The following is a 16082-nucleotide window of genomic DNA, read 5'->3' as shown; positions in this document are numbered from 1 at the left end:
ATGAAGAGGTAGGATTTATTCCTCATCCACCCAGGTCTACCAAGAAAAAAATTCCAGAGGATCCCAAAGATGGTATGCTTTCTTCAAATTGCCCTATTCTTAATTCTTGGTCTGATGCTCAATTTTTTAATTATAGCAACTCTTGTGGTGTGAACTTCATGGGATCCCCTAGTCATAAATTTAAATCCTTGAACTTGATTAAGAACCTTGAATTGGAGAGAGCTGTTTCCTCCTTTCTCTTAGCAGGTCCTTCTGTTAGGACTGCTAATCTGAACCCTAATATTTCTAAATGAAAGTTCTTTCTTGGAATGTTAGAGGTCTAGGAAGACCTTCCAAACGTCACTTAGTTAAAGACTTCTTATTCAATTCCAAAGCAGACTTAGTTTGCCTTCAGGAGACCAAACTTCAGGACATTCACACTTCCATGTGGAAATCTATTGGTGGTCGACTCTTAAATTCCTATGTTTACTTGTCGGCCTCTGGTTCTTCCGGACGACTAGTTATGGCCTGGGACAAAGATCACGTCTATAGATCCCTAATTCACTCAGGGACTTTCACCCTAACCTCAGAATTTACTAGCAGAATTAACAACTCTGTCTGGCTCTGTACAACGGTATATGGACCTAACGCTAGATCTCTCAAAAATGACTTCCGGAATGAATTACAATTTGTTATATCTTTGTGTTCTTCTCCTTTGATCATCTGTGGGGACTTTAACACAGTATTTTCCTTGAATGATAAAAACAAAGGCATTCCTAACCTTGGAGACTTAGCTATTGCACAAAATTTTCTGGATGACCTTAGTCTAATCGATCCCCCTCTCCATGGTCAAGGATTCACTTGGCCTAATGGTCAAACTGATCCAATCTAGGTCTGCCTTGATCATTTTCTTATTTCCCAAAATTGGTCTATTCTCTTTCCAAGGACTTTCCAATTTGCCCTTCCTAGATTTGGGTCTGATCATGCCCCAATTTGTTTAGAATTTGGTCCACAACCTCTGAGACCGAGGACCTTTCACTTTGAGAAATCATGGTACTCTGATGAGATCCTTGGATCTCTCATCCAAGATTGGTAGACCGAGTTCAACCCTGAGGGATGTGGAGCTTTCATTCTCGCCAAGAGATTAATTCATCTGAAACATAAGCTCCGCAAATGGGCCTCATAATCCTTTGGGTCCTTAAAAATTCATAAAAACTCCCTTCTTTTAGAGCTGAATTCTCTTGATGCCATCAGCGAAAGTAGAGCGCTTTCTAATGCTGAAATATAACGAAACTCCCAGATTAGATTGGAATTCTCATCTCTGCTGAGACAAGAGGAATTATACTAGAGGCAACACTCTAGGATCACTTGGCTCAAAGAGGGCGATGCCAACACTAAGTACTTCCATTTGATAGCCAACGAAAGGCGTAATAAAAACTTTATTCCGTGCATCTGCCACAGAGGGAGTTGGGTGGAAGGGAATTCAAATCTAGATAGAATCTTCACAGAACATTTTTCGTGATCTTCTTGGTAAACCTAGACTGTTTCGTTTTCTCCTAGATTGGCAATTTCTATTAGGTTACAAAAAAAATGTCGACCTTTCACAACTCAAACATCCTTTCTCCATTGAGGAAATTAAACAAGCAATGTTTGACTTAGGAACTGATAAGGCACTTGGACCTGATGGATTCCCCATGTTCTTCTTCCAAAACCACTGGGATCTGGTCAAGGACACCTGTGTTATTCTTTGCAATGATTTTATGAGGGCAAGGTCAATCTTGAGCGGCTTAATTGGGTTAACTTAGCTCTCATTGCCAAGACCTCCTCTCCTGAATGTATTAATGATTACAGACCTATTAGTCTTATTAATTCTTCTTGCAAAATCATTTCAAAACTTCTTGCTAATAGACTAAGTTAGGTCATCAATTCATTGATTGATGATTCACAATCCGCATTCATTAAAGGAAGATGTATTGCCAACAACATTGTTGCTAATCAGGAACTAATTTTCAATACTCAGAAGAGGAAACTTCTTGGGCATGTTTTCAAAGTTGATTTTGTGAAAGCCTTTGGTTCTTTAGATTGGAATTTCCTTCATGACATCTTGGTTGCTAGGGGATTTGGACCTCGCTGGCTATTCTGGATTCACACTATTCTCAGTTCCACAAAATCTAGAGTTCTACTCAATGGAGAACAACATGGCTACATTCGCTGTCAGAGAGGTCTTAGACAAGGGGACCCTTTTTCTCCTATGCTCTTTGCCTTAGCTGCTGATACGTTGAGTGCTATGTTCTGGCACGCGCTCATATCAAAAGTCCTTTTAGGGGTCCTCTTTGAACCCTTGAATAATATTTGCCACCTCCAATATGCAGATGATCTCATCATTTTCACTGCTGGTGGGCAAGAAGACCTTCAAATCATTAAATTGATTTTCTATCTTTTTGAAGGCGCCTTAGGACTTACCATTAACTTCTCTAAGAGTTTCCTGTATTCTACTAATTATGGTTTTCAACCTAACGTGGCATCTGCATCAATTCTCAATTGTAAGAGGGATTGTCTCCTGCCTACTTATCTTGGTGTCCCACTTTCTGGGAGGCAACCCAGAAGATAGAACTGGACGAAACTTATTCTTATGGTTCGCGCCAAACTCACATTCTGGAAAGCCAACTATCTTTCTCTTGGTGGTCACCTCACCCTTGTTAACTCTTTCCGATCCTCAATTCTGACTTATTGGATGTCAGTGTTTTACCTCCCAGCTTGGGTAGTTAAAGAGATTGACAAAATTAGAAGAGACTTTCTTTGGAAAGGGCCAGAGTTGGGTTTGAAGGGATTTCGTTTAGTTGCTTGGAAAAGGATTTGTAGACCACGTGACATGGGAGGTTGGGGAATTCTTAATCTTCATGACTTTAATAAAGCTCAACTAGGTAAATGGTGGTGGAAAATTTATTCTGGTCGATCAAGCTGTTGGCCTAGAATAATTCATTATAACTACCTTAATGGTGGGCCTTTAGGACCAATGCACCACTTACCACCTAGGAACAAATCTTTCTTCTGGGCAGGGATCACACTAATTTTACCCCCTTTAGATCTTTGCATTTCCAAGACTATCAAAAATGGCAATTCTACTCCGCTTTGGTTTGATAACTGGCTAGAGGGGCGAGCCCTCAAGGATCTTTGGCCAGACTTCTTCAATGATTGTAATTTCCCTAGGGTTACGGTTAGGCATTATGCTCTAGAACTTTCTTTGCATGAGGCTTTGGTTTAATAACTGGCTAGAGGGGCGGCCCTCAAGGATCTTTGGCCAGACTTCTTCAATGATTGTAATTTCCCTGGGGTTACGGTTAGGTATTATGCTCTAGAACTTTCTTTGCATGAGGCTTTCTTTCGCACTTCTTCCCCCTCTGAAAGTCTTTCATTTCGTTCCTCCATTCTAGACTGCTCCAGCAATCAGGAAGACCTAGAAATTTGGAAACTGGAGAGCAACAAAGTCTTCTCTATTTGCTCATTCTACAAGTTTCTTATTGATGGAGGAATGCGTTGCGCACTATACCCTAAGTTCTAGAAATTGAAATGCCCAAGTAAAATAACTCTTTTATGTTGGTTAGCAAGTGATGATAAAATTCTTACACTTTCCAACCTAGCTAAAAAGGGATGTAACATACAGTAGGCAACGGACACTTGTGTGTTATGCTATAAGGACTTGAAAACAACTGATCATCTCCTTCTTAAGTGTGAATTCACTGAACAAGTCTGGGCTTTCCTTGAACAAGCTCTAAACTTATATACGCATTCACGATCTCTTTCTGAGATTTGGATTTCTTGGATTCTTGCCATTGATATCAATCAGCGAACTTTGTGGGGATCTTATTTCTAGAGCAATTTCTGAATATTTGGCTTGAGAGAAACAATCGCATTTTCAACTGAAAGTTCTTGCCTTTATTCTCTATTATTACTAAAATCATTCATATGGTTCTCGCCTGGTTTTCTGCAGCTAGGGATCTGCAGCTTCAACATCTTCCCTCAGACTCTGTTCAGAAACTCAAGCATGTACTTATCTTTCTAGGCTCACTTTCTACTGAGCACAACAACACCGCAGAGTAACCAGATCGGGAGTAATTCACCCCCTGTTCTTTGGCAGCAGATGAAGACCTTTGTTTTTTTCCGGCGGACTTCGTCTTCTCATCTGTGTTTTTGTTTTTCTCTGTTCTTGTTTTCCACTTTTTAAGTTTGCTTTGTTGTTAGAAGCTTATTACTTCTGTTGATAGCTCTCTATCTTTTTGTTATTGTTTCCTTTACTGTTTGTTGCTGGTTCACTCTGTATTTTCTGTTCTTGCTTTGTTTTCTTTTCAATAAAATTGTGGTTTATCCACTTTCATCCAAAAAAAAATCTTACCCAACGAAAATGGTCTTTCCTTTTTAGTTACTAAACTATAAAAAGTTATAATTTTTTTATTTAAGTTTTGAATTTTGTTTTTTTGTCACTAACAATGTTAACAACTGACTGTCAAGGCTTACCACGATCATCAGGGGCGGAGCGACAAGGGGGGCAAGGGGCGGCCGCACCCCTTGAAGCCGGTGGGGTCTGTTGACCCCGCCTGCTCCTTCCATCCCGAAGCCCTTCGTAGCCCCCCTTCCCCTCTACGCCCTCCTCCTCCCCCCTCCCCTTCCCTTCCATGGGCTCTGTCAAAGCTTTATTTTATTTTATTTTTTTAATATATATATATATATATTAATTTTTAATTTTTTTTATCTTTATATATTTTTATATTTTCATTATTTTATATTTTTATTTTTTTAGTTGAATGATTTGATTTGTTTATTTATTTATTTCTTATTTATTAGATGTTTTTGTTGAGTTTACTATTTTTTTAAATATTTTTGAGAAAATTTGTAAAAAAATATGTATAATTAATTAATGTGCATTGATTTAGAGATTTGAGAAGTATTAAAGTTTTGATTTAGTAATAAATAATTTTTATTTTTAAATTATGATTAATTTATATAGAAGTTTTAAATGAAAGTTATTATTTTTTTCAAAAAAATATTTAAAAATCATTTTATTTTGTAATTACTATGATCTTAAATGTCAATAATTTATAAAAATTGAATTTTATTTAATTGAATTCAGATAAATTATTAAAATACATATGTCCTGCAAATGAGAACTTTTTTAATTTAAAATATTTGCTATATTTTTACAATTATAAATTAGAACAATATCAACTCATGAGTAGGGCGAATGAAGTAATTATTTTTGGCCCTTTATTTTTTTTTTAAATCCTCATCTTTAGATTTTTTTTAATAATAATTTAAAAAAATCAAAATTTTGAAAGACTACCAATAATTATCATAATAAAAAAATATTTTAATTTAATATTTAATCAATCTAATTTAATCATAGTTAATTTTTAGATTTTAAAATAATACAGTAAGATATTAAATATTTTATTTTAATGCTTATCAATCATATCTTCGCTAACTAACATTTCAATGTAATGGCTTTTCATATATTTATTTCTCCAAAATTAATATAATATTTATTTTTTAAAATTATAAATAAGAGCTTTTATAGTTTTTGCATTGTTACAATTTTCATGTTAGATTTTTACATTGTTGAGTTTTATTCACAAATTTTAGATATATCATTTTATCATGAGTTTAGTAGTATGTGAAAAGATAAACAAACATCTCAAATAAATATTTAATAAAATAAAATCTAAATAAATTTAATTTTTATTAAATAAAATAGAGGGTTTATTCTAAAATTCCTTTATCTAGTTATCTTAAGTCGTCCCTAAGTCAGAATCATAAAGAATAAAAATATATATTTTGATATAATAATTAATTTTAATTATTTTTCTTAGATTTTACTTATTGTTGTAAAAAAAATTTAAATGTATTTTATAATTTAAAATTTTTTATTTCAAATTTTTATTAATTAATTATTTTAAAATTTGTAGTTCGCTCCCCCTCTATATAATTTCTGCTTCCGCTTCTGACGATCATACATCGGTTGCCATGTCAGCATAGGCATAGAAGCCACGTGGCTAACAATTGAAAGAAGCTTAAGCCATTATTAATTGTTTTTCAACCAAATACTTGCTTGGATGAAAAGAGCTAAAGAGAAGAAAAATAGAGAAAGCATTATAAAAGAAGCAAGAGAAGCTCAAAACTTTGATTCAGATCAACATGCCATAAGAAAGCAATCAACACTGACACCAAAAGAAGAAAGAGAGTTCAAGAACTTAAAGGAGCTCGACATACAAGGCTCTGCAAGTGGAGGTCTCTGTTGATATCGGAGAAGATGATCGAACCTGTTGAGGATACGTAGCCTTTAATTAAGGCTTCCCATATATGACCCTTGATTATATGCTAATCTTTTGTATTCATTCTTTCCTTTCTCATTTGATATGATTTGATTTGTAATAGTCCTTCCTTTCTCGTTTGATATGATTTGATTTGTAATAGTTTCTTTTATTATGTAAATGATTATAAATAGAAAACTCTCACCACCCTTTCAAGTGTGGTGGTTTAACATTCTCATGGTATCAGAGCCTGTCTGGTTTAGCAACCCTGATCCTTTCTTCCCAATGGCTTTTGAATCCTTTTCCCATCTTCTTCCTTTCAACACCTAATCCATATGATCACCATCAAGCTTTCTTCGTCTAATTATCTTCTCTGGAAAAGCCAACTTCTTCCTCTTCTTGAGAGTCAAGACTTGCTGGGCTATGTTGATGGAACTATTGTTCCACCACCCCGTTTTGAACCAACAACTTCTACCACACTCAGCACCAAATATCAGGTATGGAAAGCAACTGATCAACGTCTTCTCTGCCTCTTGCTTTCCTCTCTCACCGAGGAAGCCATCACTGCCGTTGTTGGTCTCTCTAGTGCCGTGATGTTTGGCTTGCATTGGAGAATAAATTTAGCCATCATTCGAAAGCCCGTGAACTGCGCCTCAAGGATGACTTGCAGATGATGAAACGCGGCACCAAACCCGTTGCTGAATATGCACGTACCTTCAAAACATTTTGTGACTAGCTTCATGCCATTGGAAGACCCGTCGAGGACACTGACAAAGTGCACTGGTTCCTTCATGGTCTTGGCACTGATTTTTCCAGTTTCTCTACTACTCATATGGCTCTCACCCCGTTCCCCTGTTTTGCAGACTTAGTTTCTAAAGCGGAAAGTTTTGAGTTGTTCCAAAGATCCCTTGAATCTTCTGCCTCCACTACTGCGGCATTCACAACCATTAATCGTGGCCACAGTAATTTCCATGGTACTTTCTCTGCTCTCGTAGTAACCAGAGAGGTCATTCTCATCCTCATGGCAATAATCCTTCCAACCGAGGACGAACTCATTCTGGTTAGGGTCGTAGACCACCTCGCTATCAAATTTATCACATGGAGGGCCATTATGCCGACCGTTGTAACCAACAGTATGCTCGAACTGATTCCTCTACTCATCTTGCTAAAGCCTTCAACACATCATGTTCCCTCTCTGGATCCGAGGCTGCTGATTGGTTTTGGACACTAGGGCTTTAGCCCATATAACATTCGATCCATCTATTTTGGATCAGTCCAAAAATTACACGGGTAAGGACTCTGTGATCTTAGGAAAAGGTGCCTCTCTACCCATTACCCACACTCGTACTCTTTCTCCTGTTCCAAATATTCACTTGTTAGATGTATTGGTTGTCCCTTCTCTCACTAAAAATCTTCTTTCAAATAGTAAATTAACGTCTAATTTTCTTTCTCTCTTACTTTTACTAATAATCTTTTTACTGTTCAGAATCGTCAAATAGGAAGAGTAGTGGCGACCGGTAAAAGAGATAGAGGGCTATATGTGCTGGAGCGTTGCAACTCTGCTTTTATTTCTGTCCTTAAAAATAATTCTCTTCGTGCTTCATATGATTTATGGCATGCTCATCTAGGCCATGTGAATCATTCTGTTATTTCTTTTTTAAATAAAAAAGGACATCTGTCTCTTACGTCTTTATTACCTTCTCTCTCACTATGTAGTATATGTTAACTTGCAAAAAGTTATCGATTGCCTTATTCCCAAAATGAACGCAGGTCATCGCACGTATTAGATCTTATTCATTGTGATCTTTGGGGTCCTTCTCCCGTCAAATCCAATTTGGGTTTTCTTTATTATATCATTTTTATTGATGATTACTCCCGATTCACTTGGCTTTATCCTTTGAAATTTAAATCTAATTTCTTTGATATTTTTCTTCAATTTCAAAAATTTGTGGGAAACCAACATTCTATTCGTATCAAGGTTTTTCAAAGCGATGGAGGTGCCGAATTTACTAGCTCTTGCTTTCAAACTCACTTACATACTTCTGGCATCCGTCATCAAATATCTTGTCCATATACACCAGCTCAGAATGGTCGTCCTGAGAGAAAACATCGTTATGTGACTGAGGCAGGTTTGGCCCTTCTTTTCCACTCCCATCTTGCTCCTCGTTTCTAGGGTGACGCTTTCTGCACTGCAGCCTATATTATCAACCGGTTGCCCACTCCACTTCTTGAAAGGTAAGTCACCATTTGAAATCCTATACGGCTATTCTCCACATTATGAAAATTTTCATCCTTTTGGATTGTGGTGTTTATCATTGCTTACGTGATTATATGCCTAACAAGCTTTCTCCTTGCAGCATTCATTGCATTTTCTTGGGTTATAGTCCCTCTCATAAAGGGTTTTGTTGTCTTGATCCCACCACTACTAGGCTATACATCACCCGCCATGCTCAATTTGATGAAACTCACTTTCCTACTATCCCTAACTCCCAGGCCCAACTTCTTTCCTCTCTCCATATTTCAAATTTTTTGGAACCATGTCTTCATCATATAGATCCACCCCCCCTTTCACTTGTCTCTCCTTCCCCGCACATTCCTCGATCCAGCTCCTCTCCGTGTAATATTTCTTCTGACCTTGTGAATGAGTCTGTGCAGGTTGATAATTCTCTTTTAGGATCCTCTTTGCAATCCTCAGTTTCCACTTCGTTTTCTGTTGAGCCTGCTACTAATTCATCTTCTTCTTTGGGCTCTCCTCCTATGATCACCCGAGCCAAAGCTGGTATTTTCAAGACTCGTCATCCAGCAAATCTTGGTATCTTGGGCTCCTCTGGACTTCTTTCTGCTCTTCTTGCATCCATTGAGCCAAAAGGTTTCAAATCTGTTGCTAAGAATCCTGCTTGGCTTGCTGCCATGGATGTAGAAGTTCAAGCTTTACAATAAAATGGTACTTGGATTTTGGTTCCTCGCTCTGCCAATACCAACATCGTGGGCTCTAAATGGGTGTTTCACACTAAATATTTGCCAGATGGATCCGTCGAGCATCTCAAGGCTCGCCTTGTTGCTAAAGGTTATACCTAGGTACCCGATTTTGACTACACTGACACCTTCAGTCCGGTTATCAAAGCCACTACTGTCCGTGTCGTACTTTCTCTTGCTGTCACAAATAAATGGCCTCTTCGGCAACTTGATGTCAAGAATGCTTTCCTCAATGGCACCCTTATTGAGCATGTTTATATGGAACAACCTCCTGGGTACATTGATCCTCGCTTTCCCACTCATGTTTGTCTGTTGAAGAAAGCCCTCTATGGTTAAAGCAAGATCCTCGTGCCTGGTTTCAACGTTTTCAGCTCCTTTCTTCTCAAACTTGGTTTTTCTTGCAGTCTCGCTGACATCTCTCTTTTTGTTTTCTCATCAGGAGTCTAGTCTTATTTATTTACTTCTTTATGTTGATGACATCATTGTTACTGGCAACAACCCACCTCTTCTTGACACCTTTATTCGCCAGCTTCACTTTGAGTTTGCTACCAAGGATTTGGGTTCTCTCAGTTACTTTCTTGGCCTTGAAGCTACGCCCACTCCTGATGGTCTATTTATTAGTCAGTTAAAATATGCTCGAGATATTCTTACTCGTGCTCAATTGCTCGACAACAAACCTATTCACACCCAGATTGTTATATCCCAACACCTGACTGCTGATGGTTCTCCTTTCTCTAATCCTACTCTCTATCGATCTCTTGTTGGTGCCCTTCAGTACTTAACCATTAAGCATCCAGATATTGCCCATGCTGCCAATTCTATCTGCCAATTTTTGCATGCCCCTACTACAGATCATTTTCTTCCTGTCAAACGTATTCTTGGCTATGTTAAGGGAACACTCCACTTTGGCCTTACCTTTCGTCCATCCACTGTTTCTGGTGCACTAGTAGCCTACTTAGATGCTGACTGGGCTGGATGTCCCGATACTCGTCAGTCCACATCCGGCTATTGTATTTATCTTGGTGGTAATTTAGTTTCTTAGAGTGCAAAGAAGCAACCTACTGTCTCACGCTCCAGCTGTGAATCTGAGTATCGTGCTCTTGCCATAACTGCTACTGAACTTCTTTGGCTTATGCATCTTCTGCATGACCTCAAGATCCCTATTCCACAATAGCCTCTATTCTTATGTGACAACAAAAGTGTATCTTTTTAAGATCCAATCCCATTTCGCACAAGCTGGCCAAGCATGTTTAATTAGATTACCATTTCCTTCGGGAACTCGTTGTTGCCGGCAAACTTCGCACCCAGTATGTGCCTTCCCATCTCCAGGTTGCTGACATCTTCACCAAAAGTGTTTCTCAACCTCTTTTTGAATTTTTCCGATCCAAGCTTCACGTTCGTTCCAATCCGACGCTTAGCTTGCGGGGGATGTTGAGGATACGTAGCCTTTAATTAAGGCTTCCCATATATGACCCTTAATTATATGCTAATCTTTTGTATTCATTCTTTCCTTTCTCATTCGATATGATTTGATTTGTAATAGTCCTTTCTTTCTCGTTTTGATATGATTTGATTTGTAATAGTTTCTTTTATTATGTAAATGATTATAAATAGAAAACTCTCACCACCCTTTCAAGTGTGGTAGTTTAACATTCTCAGAACCTATTCACGGTGATACCCTATGGATCTCTTCTTCAATGGCTCCAATAAGCAGTCCAATGAGAAGAGTTTAAAAGAAATAAATTTTTATATAAAAAACCCTTTTATTTGTAGTAAAACGAGTTAGTTTATTTCACCCATGCACGTAGCTTGCATGACAGTGCTAATGTGCCAATTGATGTACAATGTGGCAAGCCACGTTAGCTTGTTGTTAACATTGTAAGCATTAGTGACTAAAAAACTCAATTATAATTTTTTATAGTTATGAGATCAAAATAGAAGCACCCATATATATAGTTTGATGACGATAATTAATGATTACTTTTAAATTCTAAACCCTTAATTTTGATTTCATCATTTATATTTTATATTTTTAATGATTTCAAAAGAAAATTTTGAAAATCGCACTTTTTAAAGTATTAATTTTATATAATATAATTAATGTGAATTATGAAATTAAGTTCCAGCATACCAAAACACTAGATGTGATGAACATTTTAAATTATCCCTTCCGGTTAAACATTGCTTTATTTAAGATACTTTTTTTATATATGTAATTCCATTTAATTGACCAAGTCAGCAAACAGAAACATGATATATATAACACTGGTAACTTTGATGAATTTCATTATCATACAATCCTTATCTCTAAGCATGATTTATTAGAGCAATTTAGAAAAGAACCCTACATTTCTATGGTATAAAAATCAATGTATACTTAGTTTATCTAAATTCTTGATCATAAGATAAAAGCATTTCCTTCAATAATAATCATCTTTACTACTAGACATGTATATGGGCCTGGCCGAGTCTATAATTAATAAAATTCAAGCTAGCCCAAGCCCAGCCCGGGCCGATAATATGGGCCTTAACTTTTGCCAGGACCAGCCCGAATTTTATGACCTTTAACCAAGGCCCGCCCAAGCCCACTCAAATTAGTTTTTTCATCAAATAATAAATAAGTTATAAAAAATGTTAACAATAATATTAATTTGTGAACACTACCAAATTAATATTATTCTACAAAATACATTAAATTTAAAATTAAAACCATTATGACCAATGACAATCAACAATAATCAAGAATAAGGCCAAGTAAACCATCTATTCACAGTTAATCAATCCAGAATAACAGTTGATGCAGCGGTATATCCAACACCTGTTGATCAAAGATAGTCAGGAATTGGGGAAAGAGTAAAATCTTATTACTCAATTAAAATAATGATCACAAAACTGATTCTCTCTTGCCCGTAGGCTTACAATAAATAGGCGAATGAAAATAACACTAAGAAAAAAGATAATTTGAAAATATACCAAAAATGGTAAATTCTCAAATATCAGCAAGAAATAAAAGGCTTAACAAAATAAAGACTATTGCCACAAATGGCTTACAAATCAGAGACTTCTAGCCTAAGATATAATGAAATCAATTATTACCAAAAATGGCAAAATTAGGGTTTTCGAGACCTAAACGATGGAATTTAGCCAAATTTTGGTATGACTCATGAGTTTATAGGAAACAAACTCATGATTTATGTTCCTTGACCCGTTTCCCACCAAATGGACCCGATCGAACCATAAAATCCCATCGCCTGCCAAGTTACCGAAATACCCTTGCATCAAACTTCTCCATGTATGCACATGCCAAGTCATCTATACGCCCGTCATCAGTGGTGCATGCCTTAAATATACACATACAATAAAAACCAAACACGGCCCGTTTTAAAAACATGCTCTATATTTTGTCCAAGGCCCGATAATCGAGCGTTGTATATTTGTCCAAACCCTCCCAATTTTTGGGTGGACCTTTGGGTTTGGACAAATAGCTCGATCTTTGGACATGTCTATTTTCTGCCACTTGTTGTTAGCTGTTAAAATAGATTTATCCAAAAACATTGCAACAGAAGAGACATGGATAATGATGGATGTTGGATAAGCACCATATATATATATATATATATACACACACTTTGACATTTAGTTTATTGATCTTATCTAATGGAGAAGACCTCTAAATTTGTTAGGGTTCTTTTGGCCTAGCATGACAAACTTAAATATAGTAGGTGCTAATTTATGAGCTTTCTTTACTTTTACTATGGATACATGTCCTATTTTGTAATTTAAGCATGGTCCAACTGTACAAGATGGTTGTAGGTGCTTAAATATGGTAGGTGCATATTTATGAGCTTTCTTTAATTTTAAATATGGATACATGTTCTATGTTGTGAATTATGCATGACCTAATCATAAACTCATTAGTTTCCCTCATTAATGCCCAAAAGGAGATAACTTTAACAAACATTGATATCCTTTTGGATTATCACATAAGGTTTCGTGTTGAAAAACACTTATTACACAATTAAATTATAAAATGTTAGGGAAATATGGATAGGATACTTTGAGGGAGATGAGACTCGAATCCTTAACATTTGATCAGCGAAAGGACTAGAATACCAATTCTCAATTATAGAGATGGTAGATTATTTGTAATTTTAACTAACACCTATAAATAAGTTTTAAGTAAAATATTAAAATTATAACAAAATTTAGAGAAATATGAACAAGTAATTTTGGGGTTGTTTGGTTACTTGTAAGTAGCTGTAATGTAACTAGTTTTAAATATAAAATACTAGTTTGGTTTGTTGTAAAATAAATTTTACATGTAAAATATTTTATAGTTTAATATACTTTTACTGCATTTCAACTTACTGCAAAATTTGTTGTAAGTTGAAATGCGGTAATATAAGTGGTATCCACTTACCTTTATATCTATCTCATATTTAATTATAAAAATATTTGATAAAATAAATTATCATTAAATTTAATCATAAAAATATTTTTATGTAATAAAATTAAAAAATATTAAATATTTTTATAAAGTAATATTTATATAATTAAATATTTTTACAACAAAAATATTTTTTAATTGAAAATATTATATTGTTTTTAAAAATTAATTATAATTTTTTTAAATAATAAAATTAATATAGTAAGTTCTTTAAAATTTAATTATAAATTTTTCAAGTAATAAAATTAAAGAAATGTTAAATATTAATTTAATTAAATATTTTTACATAAATTAATTTTGATGAAGAGTATTATATAATTAATAATAGATAATTGGGGTAATCTCACCATCTCACTTACATAGTAACTATAGCTTAAACTTACATCAAATCAAACAAATAAAAAGTAAATGCAACACTTTTCAATTACAATAAACCAAACAACATTGATGTAATTTGAAATACAACATTTTCATTTACATTATAATTTCACTTGTATGTGATTTCACTTATATACAACCAAACAACCACTTTAAGAGATGATCTTATCACTAAAAAGAGTAAGATACAAAATCTCAACTGTAGTGATGATAAATTATTTTTATTTTAATTAACACCTATAAGTATAGTTTTAAGTAAAGTATTAAAATTATAATAAAATTTAAAATAAGTATTTTTACTTACGGTTGCAATCTATGACACGGATGATGAAGTGCACACAAAGTAGGGATATATAGTTTCTTATGGTTCTTAAACTACTCACTTGATAATCTAACTCCAACCAAAATTAAACTATAGTTAATTTATCAACAATGGTTAACTAATACATAGATAACAATTCCTTCATAACTGTTAGAGCTTTAAGTAAAGTATTGATATTGTAACAAAATTTTAAATAAATATTTATATTTACGGTTGCAATCTATGACATGGATGATGAAGTGCCAGGCCCTCTACACAAAGTAGGGAGTGTTTCTTATGGTTCTTAAATTACTCACTTGATAACTTAACCCCAACAAAAAATTAAACTATAGTTAATTAATCAACCAATGGTTAAATACATAGATAACCATTCCTTCATAATTGTCATAGTTTAAGTAAAGCATTGAAATTATAACAAAATTTAAAATAAATGTTTATGCTTACGGTTGCAATCTATGACATGGATAGTGAAGTGTCAGACCCTCTACACAAAGTAGGGAGTATTTGTTATGGTTCTTAAATTACTCACTTGATAGCCTAACCCCAACCAAAATTAAACTATAGTTAATTAATCAAACTAGTGGTTAAATATATAGAAAACCATTCTTTCATAACTGTCATAGTTTTAATTAAAGTACTGAAATTAATTATAACAAAATTTAAAATAAATATTTACATTTACGGTTGCAATTTATGACATGGATGATGAAGTGCCAGTCCCTCTACACAAAGTAGGGAGTGCTTCTTATAGTTCTCAAATTACCCACTTGATAACCTAACTCTAACTAAAATTAAACTATAGTTAACTAACCAACAAATGGTTAAATACATAGATAATCATTCCTTCATAACTGTCATAGTCTTGAGGATGAGAAATATGACACTTCACTACATGCCTTGTTTTTTTAATGATTAATTTCATAGACCAATCAAGGTCAGATTTCATAATTAAGTCTAATATCAATATTTAAATACATATTAAAGAATAATGCAATATGACAACATGCAATGACACAACTCTTGGCCTTTAGTAAGTTTATATATATAGGAATAGGTTAGTTGTCCTAATGAAGTGAGCAACATGTTCTTAATTAATTCTTCTTTTGTCTGATTTAAACTGAGATATGAATTTGATTTATTATCTTGTACTTTATTTAGTAGGCCTTAATTTATATTAATGAAGTTCATAAACTTCCTTGACTCCCAAATAAACAAGTTCATAAACATACAAGTATGAATCATAAAGGCATATTAATCATGTTGCCAAAATTTGGCCTCTATGGAAAATTATATTTGAGAATATTATTTCATATAGTCACAGGAGTAGGTTGGATTTATTTTTATCTAATTATAACAAGGATTTGATTGTTAATTAGGTTGTGGGTGAGTCAGTCCTATATAATATAATATAATATAATATAATATTTTGAAATGAAGGGAAGAAATAACCAACTTCTCACATGGAATGGCTGAGTACCTTTGATAATTATAGCATGAAAAGGTGGCCTTAATTTCAATATTATCAATTAAATTTTACATTTTCTAATTTATAATAATATGCATTTTTTATTCAATTTACAGTTATTTTAATCACTTCTGACTTTTGACAAGTTCTGATCAATTCGTAATTGAGTAAACATAAAATCATAAGAAAATAATTCCATGCAAATTAAAG

The sequence above is a fragment of the Dioscorea cayenensis genome, chromosome 6 (assembly GCF_009730915.1).
Source record: "Dioscorea cayenensis subsp. rotundata cultivar TDr96_F1 chromosome 6, TDr96_F1_v2_PseudoChromosome.rev07_lg8_w22 25.fasta, whole genome shotgun sequence".
Taxonomy (NCBI): domain Eukaryota; kingdom Viridiplantae; phylum Streptophyta; class Magnoliopsida; order Dioscoreales; family Dioscoreaceae; genus Dioscorea; species Dioscorea cayenensis.
The sequence above is the reverse complement of the archived record's forward strand: the minus strand, read 5'-3'. Positions refer to the sequence as shown.